General features: G+C 42.9%; 1 long non-coding RNA gene across 3 annotated transcripts in view; it reads left to right on the top strand.

Annotated features, from left to right (window-relative positions):
* The window catches only part of LOC111813650, a 60,810-nt gene extending 58,807 nt beyond the window's left edge, over nt 1–2,003 (top strand). For all 3 annotated transcript variants that reach the window (XR_002818844.1, XR_002818843.1, XR_002818842.1), the window contains exon 3: nt 1,889–2,003. This is a non-coding gene — a long non-coding RNA (uncharacterized LOC111813650). The remainder of the gene's footprint in view (nt 1–1,888) is intronic.
* Nucleotides 2,004–16,502: the final 14,499 nt, after the last annotated feature.

The following is a 16,502-nucleotide window of genomic DNA, read 5'->3' as shown; positions in this document are numbered from 1 at the left end:
GATGCCAAGGTCTTCCGCCAGCACAGTCTCTACCTGGACTGCCTGATGGTGAGTGTACCAGTCCCTGAGGGCCCTCTGTAGCTGAACACTCAGTGATTGCCAAGATTGTCCTGGGTAAACAGAAGGTGCAGGGGTCTTTCTCAGAAGACCGCCTCAAAAGCCTTTGCAAGACATTTCTACTTCTCTACCTTTGAGCCTGTGAGGGCCACTGCTCTGTAGGTTTTTTTTTTTTTTTTTCTTTGGTGGAATGGGGGATTGAACTCAGGCCCTTGCGCTTGCCGGGCAGGCACTTATGACACTGAGCTATCTCCCCAGCCCCGTCCAAGTTCTTGATAGCAAGTTTCTATGTCAGCTTTCTATCACTGTAACAAGTTCCTGAAGCAATCGGTTTATAAAGAGTTTTATTTTGGCTCGGAGTGTGGGAAATTTTAGTCCATGGTGTGGTGGAGCCACTGCTTTTAGGCCCCTGCTGGTGGCGGGGTGGACAGCACATAGTGGGCAGGAGGGTATGGCGTGGCGAAACTGGTCATCTCATGGTGAGGAAGCAAAAGAGGAAAAGGAATGGGCTGGGGTCCCCAGCTCCCCTTAAGAGCATGTTCCTCTATGACCTAGTGTTCCCATTAAGTACTTCTCAATAGACCAGGGACTAAAACATGGCCATTAACACATGAGTTTGGGAACATTCCAGATACAAACTATAGCAAACTATACAAACTATGGCAAGTTGTACATTTGTCCAGTGGGGCTGCTCTTACCTGTAGTGTTTTCTTTTGGCTGGTTATGTCACCTTAGCACAATAATATGAGTCATCTCACGCTGTAAGAAATTCTGCCAGATTGTAGGAAATATGAATTGCACTGTTTTGGGGTTTTTTGGGGACCAAGGGAGTGAAAGGAGATTAGTGCCTCTGTAACAAACTGGAAGAAAAAGGCGCTCCCCGCCGTGGGCTTGACTTTGCACTTTCTCAGTCACTGCAGTGTGCAGGTTGTCATCCTCTTCCCCATCACGGCCTACTGCTCACTCTACGGGACGAAGCTGGGCACACGAGAAGGCCGGTTTGTTCAAGGAGCGCAGCGCCGGCATGCACAACACTACTGCTTTGCTTCCGGGGATTCCTAAGTGTGCTGGTCTGCTGGGAGCTCGGAGGGGCGTTGTCTTTGTTCTGCCCTGGTCCAGCTTGTGTTGTGCTTAGAGAACCCGCTGCCTGCCTGCTGTCGCGCGTGGGCATGGCTCGGCTGTAGGAGTTCACCCCAGCGGCCGCTGTGCCTGTCCGCAGGGCGGCAGCAGGGCCTGGGTGCCACCTGCGTAAGTGCTCATGTCCGGTGATAGCGGTGCGCTGTTGCAGCCACGTACCGGCGGCCTTCCAGCTCCCCTGTCCTGCGCATTTTGAGTCTGGTTGTCTTTTCTGAGGGAATCTGGAGGTGATGGAGAGTATGAGTAAACTCCCCAGGGTAAATCAGCCAGCCGAAGTCTTATTTTTGTTCTTAAAACTAAGCAGCAAACTTTCATAAGATGTGTTGCTCCAGGTGAAGGGTTTGTGTTCTTCCCTAGACCCTGGGCTCTGCCATGAGCCACAGAACATGCCACGGGAGAATCACAGTCTGGGCAGAGGTGGATGGAGCCTTGTGCTCAGCCAGGCTCCGCTCTGCCTGTAACACCTCACATACGCTCAGCGCAGAGAGGACAGGCCTGGCCTCCCGACGGTGACCCAGCCCCCGGAGCCATGTCCAGCACTAGGCCTCGCCCAGGAGGCTTGGAACCCTCTTTTGAGGCTTTAAGGATTCAGTGAAGAGACTGCTGCTGCCTTTTGCTCCTACTTTGCCTTTAAGTTTGCATTTGATTTTTTTTTCCTCCTGCTCATTCTTGATCGTAACTGTTCTCCCTACAGGAGGTTCCCTGCCCTGACTAGAGGAGTGTGGCCCTTTCTCCAAGCCCCCTCTGGATACACCCTCAAAGCCTCCACCAGGAAAGATGCGGCAGCTCAAAGGGAAGCCCAAGAAGGAGACATCAAGGGATAAGAAGGAGCGGAAGCAGGCCATGCAGGAGGCCCGGCAGCAGATCACCACAGTGGTGCTGCCCACGCTGGCCGTGGTGGTGCTCCTGATCGTTGTGTTCGTGTATGTGGCCACACGCCCTGCCATCACGGAGTGACCTGCAGCCTGGACGCCTCAGGCCAGGAAAGGGAAGCAACGGAAAAATGGCTTGCCCATGCAGAGATGTTGCTTGGCTCAGCCCTGCGCAGGAGTGCTCATGTCTTCTCTGGTCTTCGACTCGATTAAAGCTTCTCCACTTTTCTTGGCAGGGAATAGGGGACGTCTTATCAGTGAGCGTGCCATACACCTGATGGTCCACTTCATGTGCCTTTCAGACTTCAAAGCAGCGTGTGTGTGTGTGTGTGTGTGTGTGCGCGCGCGCATGTGCGTGGCACGTGCGTGTGTGCGTGCGTGCGTCTGTGTGTGTGTCTCCTAAAATCAACATATAGTTTTACCTGGTGAGAGGCGGCTCCCTGGGGCACGAAGCAGCTGGAAATCGTACTCACCTCATCCCCATTGTCTGGAAAATGATGCTTTCTTACACTTGTTCACAGTTTCCAAAGGAACTATATTTCTTTTCTGCTTAATGTGATTTGAAATATGTTGATTCAAAATGAAATATTTATTTTTTGAATAAAGGAGATACTAGCCTTAAACTGGCTATTTATCATGTTTTGCTGAAAGGTGCTGGCTGGCCATGGGGGGTCCCTTCCTGGGCGTCAACGACCCTTTCTCTCCTGTCCGCTTTCCTCTCCCCAGAGGCTTTCTTGGCTTCTCTTCCCTGCAGTGCAGTGCTTTCTGGAAGATGATGCTTCTGGACTGTATCATTTTTAGGATACAGGAAGGAATCCTGAGAGGGGCAGAATGCAAGTGTTAATTGATTTGTTGTAGCAAAGTAAGAGTTCTTGTTGGAATGTGACCGGAGTGCTTTTGTTTCCCTTGGCCTTTCCTACTTAAGCACTACATTTGCAAACAGCAATACAAAGCGGTCCTGGTGTAAAGGTCAGGCTTGGTTTTATTCTTAACTGAAAGGATGCAAATTGTTGGCTTGCCAGCTGAGTTTTAGATGCAAATTGGCCATGGTGGACAGGCGGCTTCATTTTATTCTAGCAGCATGGTTCATAGGTCCTGATTCCTGATGGAGCAGCCTTTTTGGAAGTCAAATTTATGATAACTGCTCTGAGGGTGGCTCTTTGCTCTGTCACTGCTGATTACAGAGATTTTCTGATCTTGGTGGCTGCATGACTTGCTCACTGATGGCGCAGGCTGTTGCTGGAGGCTCAGGGCCTGGTGGAGTGAGTCTTGCTGGGCGCAGTTCGTGTTCTGAGAGCCTGAGACTGACTCGCAGGGCTCACAGAGCTCTGGGAGCCTCGGTGCCTCCTTGTGCTCTCCAGTGCCAGCGGCCCTGTAAAGAGACTTACTGAGATGATTTGTTGCATGCAGGCCATGCTGGCCTAAAATTCCTCCTAGTTTCTATTTGCCTCCCCTTCATTGGGTTCTGATTCTCAGTGTTTTTTGTTCTGGAAAAATGAAAGCTCCTGCCTCATGGATCTGCTCATTTAGAGGTGGAAGGAAGCACCTGTGGCCATCTCTATTCTTTTTTTTTTTTTTTTTTTCAGAACCGGGGATTGAACTCAGGCCCTTGCGCTTGCCAGGGAAGTGCTTATTCTACTGAGTCATCTCCCCAACCCCTATCGCTACTCTTAACAGCAGCTCTGGGTGCTGCCTGGTCTGCCCTTCCCGAGTACATGCTGGAAGGGCAGAAAGGACAGCCTGCCCCTGGTGGGAAGGGTACAGTCAGCCTAATTTTTAATTTCTGAGTTGCGTTTCCCCTGACACTCAGCACTGCTATTTCCTAACTCCACTCAGCCTCAGTTTCCCTCTCTATGAATAACTGGTGAAGGCACTGTAGTTGAATAGTGACAGTATCTTGGAGCTGTATTGACTCTTTTATTTCTCTCACAGTCCTATGACATGGTTATAATTAGTACTTAATTTTGTAATCAAGGAGGCTGATGCAGGCTGGGAAGTTTGACCATGTAATTCAGTTGGTAAGTGAAGGGGCCCAGGTTTGTATCTTAAACTTTTGACATGGGAAACTTCAAACACATGAAAACATGCATTATGTCCTCCCGTGCTCGATGCCCAGCTTCAGCAAACACCAGTACGTAGCCCCATGTCTCCATCTATCCACCCAACGGTTTCCTGTACCCAGACATCCTGTGTACACACACAGTGGATTCTTCTGAGGCAAAAGAGAAGATGGGATTTGAACCCAGGAAGTCAGTTCCAGAGGATATGCTCTTCATCCTTAAAGTCTGTTGTTTTCAGTGGGTGATTTCTTTCATTTTGATCTCAAAAAATATTTCCTGCAAGGTGTATTTGAACACCCCCTTGTGTTTTAAGGCTACAGTAAATGGCCTTATACTCCACCTCTAGACAAAGTCTACCTTCTGTACTGTGTATCCAGCACAGGGCAGAATCTGGTCTGTTGAGCAGTTGGGGAGGAGCCTTGCTTCAGTAGCCATCTAGGAAAAACCTGTGTTCCAAGGGCTCCTTAAAACATGCCTGGGTTCTTGGCCTGGAGGATTTTGAGCATGATGCGAGAAAAGCGTGGCTTTAGGAGGCAAAGGCCTTTACGAACTCTGCCACTTGCCTGCTGAACAGCCTCCGCCAGGCCTCCGCCTGAGCTGTACGTGCCCCACTTCTAATGAGTGGCATTCCTATTTCAGGATATTGGGAGAACATTGCCATGACGTCACTGCTCGAATGATGTAGTTGCTCAGTAAATGGCCATACCTGCCCTCTGGTCAGTGTGCTCAAAACCTTGGAGAACACGGAGGCCTAGTCCTCAGGGCTTTACTCGGCAGAGTGACAGCACTGTACATTATGATGCATCTGTTCGGTGCTTTAGTGTCTCATTTTCCCACTGCTGTCCTCTTTGTTAGTCTTTGGGAGGCCCAGTGGATTTGGGCTGGATTTTTAGAAGGCAGTTACTTGGCAGGCTTGGTAAAGGCGGGTTGCAAGTGGACGCTTGCATTTCCACAGCTTTGATGGGAGCCATCTTCTGGCAAGGGTGAGCCGTCAGTTTCCTGTGGCCTCCCCGGGTGGGATTTTAGTTGTCAGGGTAAATGGAGCTCTTGTGCGGTTGTACTTGGTACACATTTGAGAGATGAGCTTCCACATCGTCCCCATTCTATGGCTTCGAGCCCAAACAGTCATTTATTGGGAATTTCACGGAACATCATACTGAGGCATCTGAAGTAGTGGCTGTGATTCTTGGCTTCTAGAGTCTTCATCACAGAGCCTGGTATTTCTTGAAGAGGATATTCTAAAAAAAAGTCTGAGTGGAAACAAATAGAAACCAGGTGTCGTTGGTTTAAAGGTGTCTTTTGCACTTGCCAACTGGGTGTGTGTGCACTTGCACATTCACTGGCCAGCCAAGATTTTGTTGGTTCATTATTGCAGTCTTTGGGTGTATGAGACTCAAAAATTCAGACCTGAGCTAGTGTCACACCTCTTAGAATGTGACACTTGCCAGGCCCCCATAGGAACGTTGGCCAGAGATCTCATAAAAAGTCCCGTGCCCCAGAGTGTCTGTGAACGCAAAGTTGACAGTGCCTCGTGTGAACGAATGGTCTGCAGAACTCCGAGAACCAGCAGCTTGTGGGCACAGCAGGCCTGAGGAGCCCTGCATGCAGCTCTGTCGGCTTCCCGTGCTCTGCACAGGTGGTGCTTCCTGTGCCTGATTTTCTGAACCCGAGGAGGCAAATTTCAATCTCTTGGGTTCTGTCATTATAACTTGGGAGTGCTGACACTTGGCTTGAGTCCTTAGAAGGTTTAAACAGGTGCTTGTCCTTTCTGCTTCCTCTAGAGGATCTCAGTTCATTATTTGTGGTTGTTACTTACTTGTAGAGAAATAAGGAAGTCTTTGGAAGTTATGGCTCTGAGAGTTCTGGAGAAGAGCAGTGTGCTATGTGCGTGCATCCCCTACAACCCTGCCTTGAAAATGTCCCATGGTCTGTCTGCTGGCTTGGCGTGCCTTGCTGTGGCTTCTGCGTGCTTGTGCAGGAGCCGTGTTGAATTCTGTATACTCTATAGCATTTGTCATGGACTATTAATGAAATGTTAGCAATAAGACAGAATCTTCAGATCGAGGATACACGTGAGTGGCTTCTAAATCCCTCCGGAATATCTGCACTAGATTTGGAAAAGGCTTACACATCCTTGGCATCCTTGGCATCCTTGTCACTGTTCCTGTGTACCTCAGTTCTACGTCAGGCAGAGCAGCTGCCCAGGAGGCCTGCCTTACCCATTCTGTAGAGCCCTAGCTTTTGCTGTGGGTCTTGTGGGTCTTGGTGTAGATCAGCAGTTGTATTTCCTCATTACTTGCCATGGTAAATGTCTTTGACTTCAGTGGATTTCATTTGGGTCATTTGTATTATCCATCCACCTACCAGTTCTTTGGAAAGGAGCCAGTCTTTTCAAAAAGCTTTTAAACTGGTGAGCTGTTCAGTACTAATTTGAAGAGAGTGTTCGAATGTTCAGTAATGTTACGGCTAAGGCTCTCCCCTTTCCTTGGCCTATACCCCCCCCCTCATTTCATGAAGGTTGTTTATCTTTGAACCCTCTTGGGAAGGAAATTTTTTTTCTAATTTGTGAATTTTCTAGTTGAAGTATAACTGGCTGCATGTTGATCACTTCAGCTGTTTCGGAGGCATAGTAAATCTTTCAGGATCAGATCTAACTCTCAAGACATCAGCTAGTTTAGAATGGAATATATTAAGAAAGTCCACCATGAAATCTTTCTAAAACTCCTCCACCTTGAAATATTTCTGCCTTCAGCTGTATTACTGTGGTGGAAGACTTAGGCATCCATCTTACACAGTGCCAGGCATTGAAATTTCCACCCACATAGTCCTCCTGGGTTAGACTTTAAAAGCCATAGCAGTATCTGTAGACATACCTAAAGCAAAAGAACAGAAAAGATGGACAATAAGAGGGTAGCAAAAGCTATGGCAGGCAAATAGGGACAAAGGCCATGCAGCAGTTCGTGGGGTCCAAGGATGGCACGTAGAAGTAGTGTACAGTGGCACTTCGGTTCATGAAGTACTCTTTCTATGATTCTGGATGCAAACTGAGTTGGACGAGAACTAAATCAATTCAACAGTAAGGGTCAATATTGGCCGTATGGGAAAAGTTGATTCGGTTCTCATCGAGTTTGATTTGCAACCAGCACTATGAAGAGAACTGCATTTGTGCACCAAGGTACCACTGTTATTTAGGAAAAAATACGGTGATACATAGGTTAACAGTGGTTTCAGAATATGTGACTATTAGCAACCATAGGAAGAAATATATTTCATTTTGGTTGGAGTTTTTACCATAGGCCTTTTAGAAGTGGGTAGATCAAACAGCCTTACAGAAAAAGTGTGGAAAATATGAATAATAAAATTAGTAGGGTTGATCTTGTAGCTAAATATGGATTTTGCACTCACCAGAGAATGTACATTTTTAAAGAGCACGCATGAAACACTAATAAAATTTGGCTCAATGTTCAAACTTGATGAGAAATATAAATGCATAGATTGAAGAAGTTCAACAACCTGCAAGTAGAATAAAACCATACATAGGCACGTCAGAGTCACATTTCTGAAAACCAAAAATAAATGTGGGTGTAGAATTTAGGTAGGCCTCAAGCACTGGAACAATGATACCTCCTAAGTTTGCAAGGAAAAATTGCCTAGCCCAAGAGCCCCCCCCCTCCAGTATGTCTTCGTTTTACAAACTATACTTAGAGTACTTATGTGCTAGGTGCTGTTCTTGGCATTAGAAATGCAATATTGAGTAGAAATACAACAGTGAGTAAAAATACCCTTGTCAGAATATTCCCACTTTCATGTTGCATACGTTCTACCAGGGGAAAACTACCATGTATGAAGGTTAACACGTAAACTTTGCTGAATAGGAAGGGATTATGTTTCTTATTAAAGACTATTCTTCTGAGCATTTTATGAAGAAACAGGGTAAAGGACAAACAATTTAAGAGGTAAATAGAGAAACTGCTGTAGGCTTTAGAGTCAACTGTTTTATGGTCATACTTCTCAAATTATGATTTCAGAAATGCTAGTGCAAGTTGGAAGTGATTTTTTTTTTTTTTTTACTGATTAGGATTTAAAATCATTTAAAGTCAATAATATGCTTCATAGTGAAGAGTAACTTTGCAAAAATAGAAATAATATAGCCAGCTATTTTGGTGGAGGGGAAGCATGAAGAAATGAAGGCGTATTAGTATTCATTGCTTATGTACTACCAGTGGATAGAAGATAGAGAAATAGAGGATTACCAGCTAACATCCAAATGAAGTACCAACGCTTTGGACTGGGCAGTTGTTTTTTTTTTTTTTTTTTAATATAAACATAAAAGCAAAATGGTTAAATTATATTACGTCAAACTTTGTTGCATAGCCAACAAAGCAGTCAAGAGAGTGAAGAGACAATGAACCGGAGAAAATATTTTCTATTTGTACATCTGCTAGAGGCTTAGTATCTAAAACATACGGAACAGTGGAAAACAAATAGCTAAGTTACAAAGGGGGCAGAGGATCTGAATATGTAGTTCTCAAGTCATACAAATGGCAATGAGTGTATTAAGCAGTGTTCAGCATTACTAGTCCACCAGAGGAACGCAAAGAGAAGCACAGTGACGTGGTAGTACCACCTCACACCTGCTGGAATCAATATTGCCAAAAAGATTCAAAGATAAATGTCGGGGAGGAAGTGGGGAAATGGAAACAGTGTACACTATTATTAAGGTATGTTGGTTGCCTTTCTGTCCTTACTGAGAAAAAAATACCAGACACTCCAAAATTAAAGAAGGAAAGGTTTATTTAGCTCACAGTCGATGGAGGTTTCCGTCTGTAATCAGCTGACTCCAAGGTGGGTGCGGGGCAGCAGTTCAAGGTGGTGCAAAATGGCGAAACAGTAAGAGCAAAACATGGGGAGAGCCTGCCGGTTACCCCCCTGAGGCATGTGTGGCACTCACGCGGTCTCCCTGCCCTCCTCTTGCACAGGATGAGGATGTTTACAAAATAAGGACTGGACTGAGGCTGAGTCACTTAAATTTCTCAAATTGAAACATTGTATCAACCACTATTATCCCTGCTTGTCAACTTGGCTAACAAATATTTGTTTAAACCTGTTTTTAGATAACAAAGAGGTGTTCATTCTGATCACTTCAGGACTTGAAGGAACGTTATAATGTGGCTTTAACAATCCTTGCCAACCAGCATTAAGTCTATCATTATACTACACTAGAACTGTAACATTTTGCCCTGGCCCCGCAGAGACTCATGCATCTTCCTTTCTGCAGAAGACATTTAGTCCATCTCTAAGAGTTGCCAAAGTCCTAACAGTTTCAGCATTGCCGAAAAGCCCAAGTCCTAAGTCCTAGAGATGGAAGGCAGACTCTTAGCTGCAAGCCCTTGTACAAATGAAAGTAAAGCTAAACACTTCCAATATTCAGTGGTACAAGATAAGCATTTTCATTCCTGAAATTACAAGTGGGGAACAAAACAAGTCCAGGGGGCCTGCCCACTAGCTCAGGTGTTTAAGTGCATGCTGAAACAAAGCAGTCAGGCTCAGGATGCTGTGGCTCGAGCCCCTCATCCTCAAGCCAAACTAGACCTGCCCTGAAGGCATCTTGAGCACCCCCCCCCCAAAAAAAAAAGTCCAGAGCAGGCCGGACATTAAGCCCTGTGGTTGCACATGCAGCATCTGAGGCGATCTGTGGCATGCTGTGAGCTCCAGAGCGCTTGGCTGGCTCCACCTCTACCTGCTTGAGGTGGTCGTAGCTCTTGTGGCCTCTTTCTTGGGCCTGCTGTGCTCCAGTCCTGCAGCTTTTCTCAGATGCTCCATGCTCCTGGCTTTTGCTAGCTTCTGGGATCTCCACTGCACTCCTCACAGCTTCACATACTTGCCTCGTAGGGGCACACTGCCTGGCCTCCCAGGCCTTCTGAAAATGGGGCGCCAGCCTTCTTAACTCCATAACTCTTGCATTCTGCATGCACCTAAAACTGATTCTGAGGAACAAATTCTCTACACCCTGGCCATCCTGGAACGTGGTGCTCTGCAGCTTTCTCCTTGACAGCCTGTCACTTCTGCAGTTCTTTGTCGTCATTGTCATCGTCATCGATGTTGTTGTTGTTTTACTGTGCAGCTCAGGCTGGCCTTGAGCTCCGTTTGTAGCCCAGGCTGGTCTTGAACTTGCAAAGATCCTCCTGCCTCTGCCTCTTGAGTGCTGGGATTACAAGAGTGTGTCATCACGCTGCTGGCTCCACTTCTGCAGTTCTGAGCTGAAAAGGGTAGAGACTTGCTGCTGCTTGTGATGCCCTCAGACCATCTTTTCTATTTTCCTGTTCTCAGCAACTGAGGTCTCAGTTTTAGAGTTCATAGCATTTTTACTGGAGCCTTCTTTCTGGCCAAACTCAGAGCATTTTAAATCATGCTACTGGTGTCTTTGCTCTTAATTCTCAGCATAAATCTGGCTAACTCCCCCCCCCAACAGTAGTCATGCCACCACCTTAGACTACCTTGAAATTTCTTCTGCCTTATTAGTTCCCTGCCCTTAATCTCAGTGGCATGCAAAGTCTTCCGACATGAACAAAATGCAGACGGACTTCCTGCCAAGCGTACTGCACATTGTCAGGGCTTCCAACAGCCAATGCAGACCTTCTTCCCAACAGAAACCTGAGCCCGGTCTTTACCAGAAGGCTGTCTATCAGCCTTTTGGTCTTCTGAGCTCTGACCAGAGCCTCTTACAGAACAGTTTAAGGTGTTCCAACTCTGCTTTTTCAACAGGCATCCAATCTTTGAAGCTGACACAATGTATCAACCATCATACAAGGCAAATTAGTATAGCTATTATGGAAAACAATGTAGAAATTCCTCAGAAACTTAAAAAGCAACCACATCCCACTACCATGTACATATCCAAACAAAATTAAATCACCATGCCGAAGAGATGTGAACTCTGGTTAATTGCAACATTATTTACCACAGCCAAGAAATGGGGTCAGGTGTCCATGAGCGGAGGGATAGGAAAGATACGGTAATGACGTAATGACGGTAATGACCTTAAAAGAGGGAAGTCCCAGCAACAGGCAAATCCCACATGATCTCATCATGGTGTGCAAAATACAGAAGTTGAACTCAGGAGCATGGAGAACCGTGGAGCCCTCCAGCACTTGGAAAGCTGTGGGAGACTCACAAGCTCAAGGTCACTCTGAGCCAACCAGTGAGACTCTGTCTTTAAAAAAAAGCTGTAGAAAAGTAGAATAGTGGCTAGGGAAATGTTGGTTACGGATACAAAATTTCAGTGAGGAGGGATTAGTTGAAGAGATCTGTTCTACAACATGTAACACTATTAAAATTCAGTGTATTTTTGAAAATTGCTGAATAAATATTATGTTTTTACCCCCAAAAGATAAGAGATGGATATATGAGGGATATATCACATAACTTCATTTAGACACTCTAGTGTATTTCAAGCAAGTACATGGACGACGTATAAAACATAAAGGCATATTAATATGCTGAGCTGTAAAAGGCTCAAGTCAACAACTTCTGACATTGCCAGCCCTGCAGATAACCCAATACTATTGTGGACTATATTGGATTATTTTGCTGAATTCATGCACCTACAATATTTAATTGGCAATGGAATACCCATCTCTGACAAAAATAAACCAAAAAGGGGGATATAAATGAAGGACCATTTTGTAGTGAAAAAATATTTATCTGTATATACAAATTAGGTTAGACATACAGCTACTTTCTCTTAGTTCAACGAGAAGAAAGATTTGTATTAATAGTGTTTAGACAAGATATGTCTGCATCTTGTACTATGAATACTATGAAGACAATATGCAATGTATTAATTATTGTAACTGTCCTACTAACCTGTTTTGAAACTGTTTCATTGCTATTTCTTTCTCAATAAAATTAATTTAAGAAAAAGAAACTTAAAAAAAATAATCTTCAGCACAAAATAGTATGCAGACTTTAAAACCATGATAGAGTTATATTTATTGACATGAAAAGGTGATGTTTCCAATTTACCATTAATTCTACAAACAAGCTACAAAAGGGTCTAAAAATGATTAAATCTTTGTAAGAACATATGTGAATGTAGAAAAATCTGAAAATATACATCAAGATGGATACAGTAGTTTTTCTGGGTACAAAGAGTTTAATTGGTTTTAAATTTCTCTTTATGTTAGTACTTTATAATTCATCTGAAATAACTTACATAACATCAAAAATGAAGAAATGTAAATTAATAAAGACAACATTGCCCTGAAAAAAAAAGTACATGGTAAATATATACAACTTTTGTTTGTCAACTAAAAATAAAACGATAACCATTAGGAATAACTGAAATGCAAGGAAGACTTTACATAATGATTGAGAGCACGTAGAAGCAAAGGATACACAGGTGTGTAGTCGCAGGTCACTTAGTGCAGGTTTATTCTAAAAAACGTGTTGTTTGCTAGGTAATTTTGTCCTTGTGCAAACCTCATAAATTATACAAACTAAGGTGGCCGTGATGTCACTTAGGTGATCCAGTCTCACAGGACAACCATGATGTACGCAGTCCTTTCTGGACTGCAGCCTCATGGTGGAGCCCATGGTGCTAAACGCTACTTTAAACCATCAGTGGAAATAAAGCCTAATGTGGTGACTGAGGCAAGACCAAACATAGCTACTGGATGTGTAAGTGTAATTATGCTTATTTAAAGACCCCCCCCCCATTTGGATTATAAAGGAGAACCCAGTGTGTACATTATTTTAGAAATGTACACTAAGCTGATTTAAAATGGGAAAAAAAGAGTGCATCAGTGGTCATTGAGGGAAAAAGTGCCATCACATGAGAGCCCAGGAGAAAGTTCATAGCTTGAAATATTTAGGTCTGAAACAGTGAAAATTGTCAGAAAAACAGAAAAGCAGCAGCAGTCATGACCTGTGAGGTAAAATTGAACAGGAGCAAAAAGAATCAATGAGATAAAGATCATTATGATGATAAACTAATTCATAACAAAGGTCTACAAATTATGAATGATCAAATCTTTTTCCCAAAAGATTACAGGAAATGATCATGAATTGAAATTGGAATAGTAATTGGAAATTTTAGTTCCCCTTCTTAAATCTATGACAGAACAAAAGAATAAAAGATACAGGTTTAAAAGACTCAGCGTACTAGAACATATCTAACTCATACAAGTACGTAACAATTTTTTATGCTTTTATCCCTCAGAGTACAGTGTGTATATTGTTTCCAGTTCCAGAGCCACAAAAATTATGTTGTGTGCTCACTCATCTAATAATTAGCCTGCTTGCTGTAAATCACAAGTTGCACAAGATACGAAGTTGAACTTGTCTCTTTCCCTTTCTACTTTCCTAGGAACTAAAAGGAGTGACCAGTAAATATTTTTCAATAAGCAAAAGAACAGATAATTCACAAAATAAAAATACAAATGACTGCTAAGTTTATGAAAAAAGCATAACTTTATTTATTTTTAAAAATTTATTTATTTATTTATTTTTTATTTTTGACAACTCATACAGAATTTTACTTACCAAAGTAATATGAATTTCACAATATTTGTTGTAATACATGCTATTGTCTTACAACCAGCTATTCATACTACCAGATATTGGAAGAAGAAAAAACTGGAGCAATGTATAAGAAATTAAGAAAAGAAAAAGTACAAACAATTGAAAAAAAGGAGACGAAGCTAATTAGAGCATTGACTGCTTCTTTCTATTTCCATGTTTTTTTCTTTTTTAAGAAAATATTTATTTATTTATTTATTGTTTTGTCCTGTCAGAGGTGAATATTCTATTGGCATCTAAATACTATGTGTTTGAATTCAACTAAACATCTAATACTGTCTAGCAGTCTAAGCATAACTTTATAAAGAAAAATATTTCTGCCCAAACCGCAGTAGAATACCATCTTACTATCAGATCAACAAAACTTAAGCAATACAGTGTTCTAGATTCCTAGCTCTATATAAACAAATACCTGATTTGTCAACTCTGAAATGTCAAGCGGGACAGATAACACAGTTTTTGCCAGTTCTATGCCCTTCATGCAGACGTGCAAGGTCAGCCGTGGCTTGTGAGGAAATGTCAAATACTTACTTACTTTAGTCAGTGGCCTGTCCCCAGGCAGAAGGGCCTGTCTCTCATGGACACACAGCAGAGGTCAGTTCGCTCCAAGTCAGACTTAGGAGTGGACACTTGTCCTCTGAAAACCATTGCAGTCAGTCTAAGAAGGAATGACTGAATGATGACTGGAAATACTTTTGTTTTTTGGTATGAGGGATCAAACGTGGGACCTTGCACTTGCCAGGCATGTAAATCTATTTTTAGACCCTTGATTATGTTGACTGTTCTGCAGTGTAAGAACCTAAAAATCCATTGGATGAGCACATCATGTTTCTTGTTTGCACTAAACTCTGTCATGTAAACTACGATAGCCTATGGGCCAAATCCAGCCTGCCACCTGTCTTTGAACAGATGGGGAGCTGAGGATGTTATTTTTTTAATTAAAATTTTATTTAGAGATAAGTTCACATGTGATTGTAGGGAAATAACAGAGAGAGGTTGTGTACCCTGTGCCCCTCCAGGGTTCACTTCTGCACACCCGCACTACGCTGGTCAGGTCTACCCAGGATACTAGCATCGGCAGTCAGGACGCAGAACAGGTCACTGCGGGTGCTCTCCTGGGCCCCCGGGGCCGCTGGCACCCGCGCATCTGGGGTCTGTTTTAGAGATGCTGTCATTTCAAGAACGTCATTCAAATGGAATAGCACAGAATGTAACCTTTTGGGATTGGCTATATTGGAAGGTTTTTTTGTTACTCATATATTGTTTAGTAGTCTATGATATGGGTATGCTGTTTTGTTTTTTTGTAACTATTCACTCACTATATATATATATATATATATATATATATATATATTAGATATTATGAATGTTACTGTGAACATTCAGTACATTTCTGATGTGAGAGCATCAGTTTTTACCTCTTAGGGACAAGTGACAAGGCGTATAAATGCTGGCCTGTAGGGTAGTGGCCTGTTTAAGTCTTTGTAAGACCTGCCAAACTTTTCCAGAGTAGTGATATCACTTTACATTTCACCAGTCATGTGCCTCAGTTTCTCTGAGAGTATCATTATTTTTTATTTCTAGCTATTCTGATAAATAGCTAATCATATCCTATTGTAGTTTAATTTGCATTTCTTTAATGGCTAATCACATTGTTTCCCTGTGCTTATTTATTTATTTATTTATTTATTTATTTGATGGAACTGGGGATTGAACTCAGGACCTTGTGCTTGCCAGGCAAGCACTTATTCTACTGAGCCATCTCCCCAGCCCCTTCCTGTGCTTATTGACACCTTTATATTTTCTTCAGTGAATGCATCGTCACGTCTTCTACCTGTAGTCTGATTTGCTCCTTTGTTTTTTTGCTTAAGTTTTGAAAGATCTTTACCCATTTTAGATGTTGGTCCTTCATCAGATATGTGGTCTGCAAATGTTTTCCTTTGGTAGGTTTTCTTTTCATATTAGTGAGCCCTTCAGCAGAAATAACATCTTTGTTTTTGAGAACTTCCAATTTCAATTTCTTACTATGTATTGCAATTTTCCTATCGTGTCTCCGAACTCCTTTTATTGGTCTGGGTCCCACAACTTTTATCCTATCCTTTTGTCTTAAAAGTTCTGTAATTGTATGTTGATGTCCATGATCCATCTTGGATTAGTGAAATTTTATAATCTGTTAATTACAGAAGTCTGTTGATTTTGTATAAAGTGCAAGACTTCAGTCAAGGCTCACATTTTTGCCTGCAGATAACCAGGTGTTGCTCCACCGCAGTTTGATGGAAGGCTAGAATTCCTCCAGTGAGTTGTTCCTGTGCTTTTGTAAGAAGTCAGCCAGGCCTATCGGTGTGAGTCGGGCTTCTCTCTCAGCAGCACAGTCTTGATTACGCTGCTTACGCTGATAGTCCTGGACTTACCATGACTCGACTTAGTGCTTGACTGATTTAATCATGGGGTGAAAGCACGTCCGTGTAGCCACTGTTTTTCACCTGTAGTACACTATTGCTTTATTGTGAAACAGGATCTGTGTTAGGTAATTTTGTTCAACCATACAGGATCCGTTTTCTGAAAGTAAGATAGGTCGTGTTTAACTACGATATTTGGTAGGGTAGGTCTATTAAACACATTTTTCAATGTAGGATATTTTCAGTTGATGATTTATGATGGATTAAGACACAAAGTTGAAGAGAAGTTGAGGAACATCTGCATATTAAATTGTGAGGCAGAGTAAATTATGGAGAGTAAGTCTCACATTACTATTTCAGACTTGTTTTAGCTATTTTAGTTCCTTTACTTTTCACTT

The sequence above is a fragment of the Octodon degus genome, unplaced genomic scaffold (genome assembly GCF_000260255.1).
Source record: "Octodon degus isolate 3935 unplaced genomic scaffold, OctDeg1.0 scaffold00209, whole genome shotgun sequence".
Classification (NCBI taxonomy): Eukaryota; Metazoa; Chordata; class Mammalia; order Rodentia; family Octodontidae; genus Octodon; species Octodon degus.
Note: the sequence above shows the minus strand (reverse complement) of the source record. Positions and strands in the feature narration are given on the sequence as shown.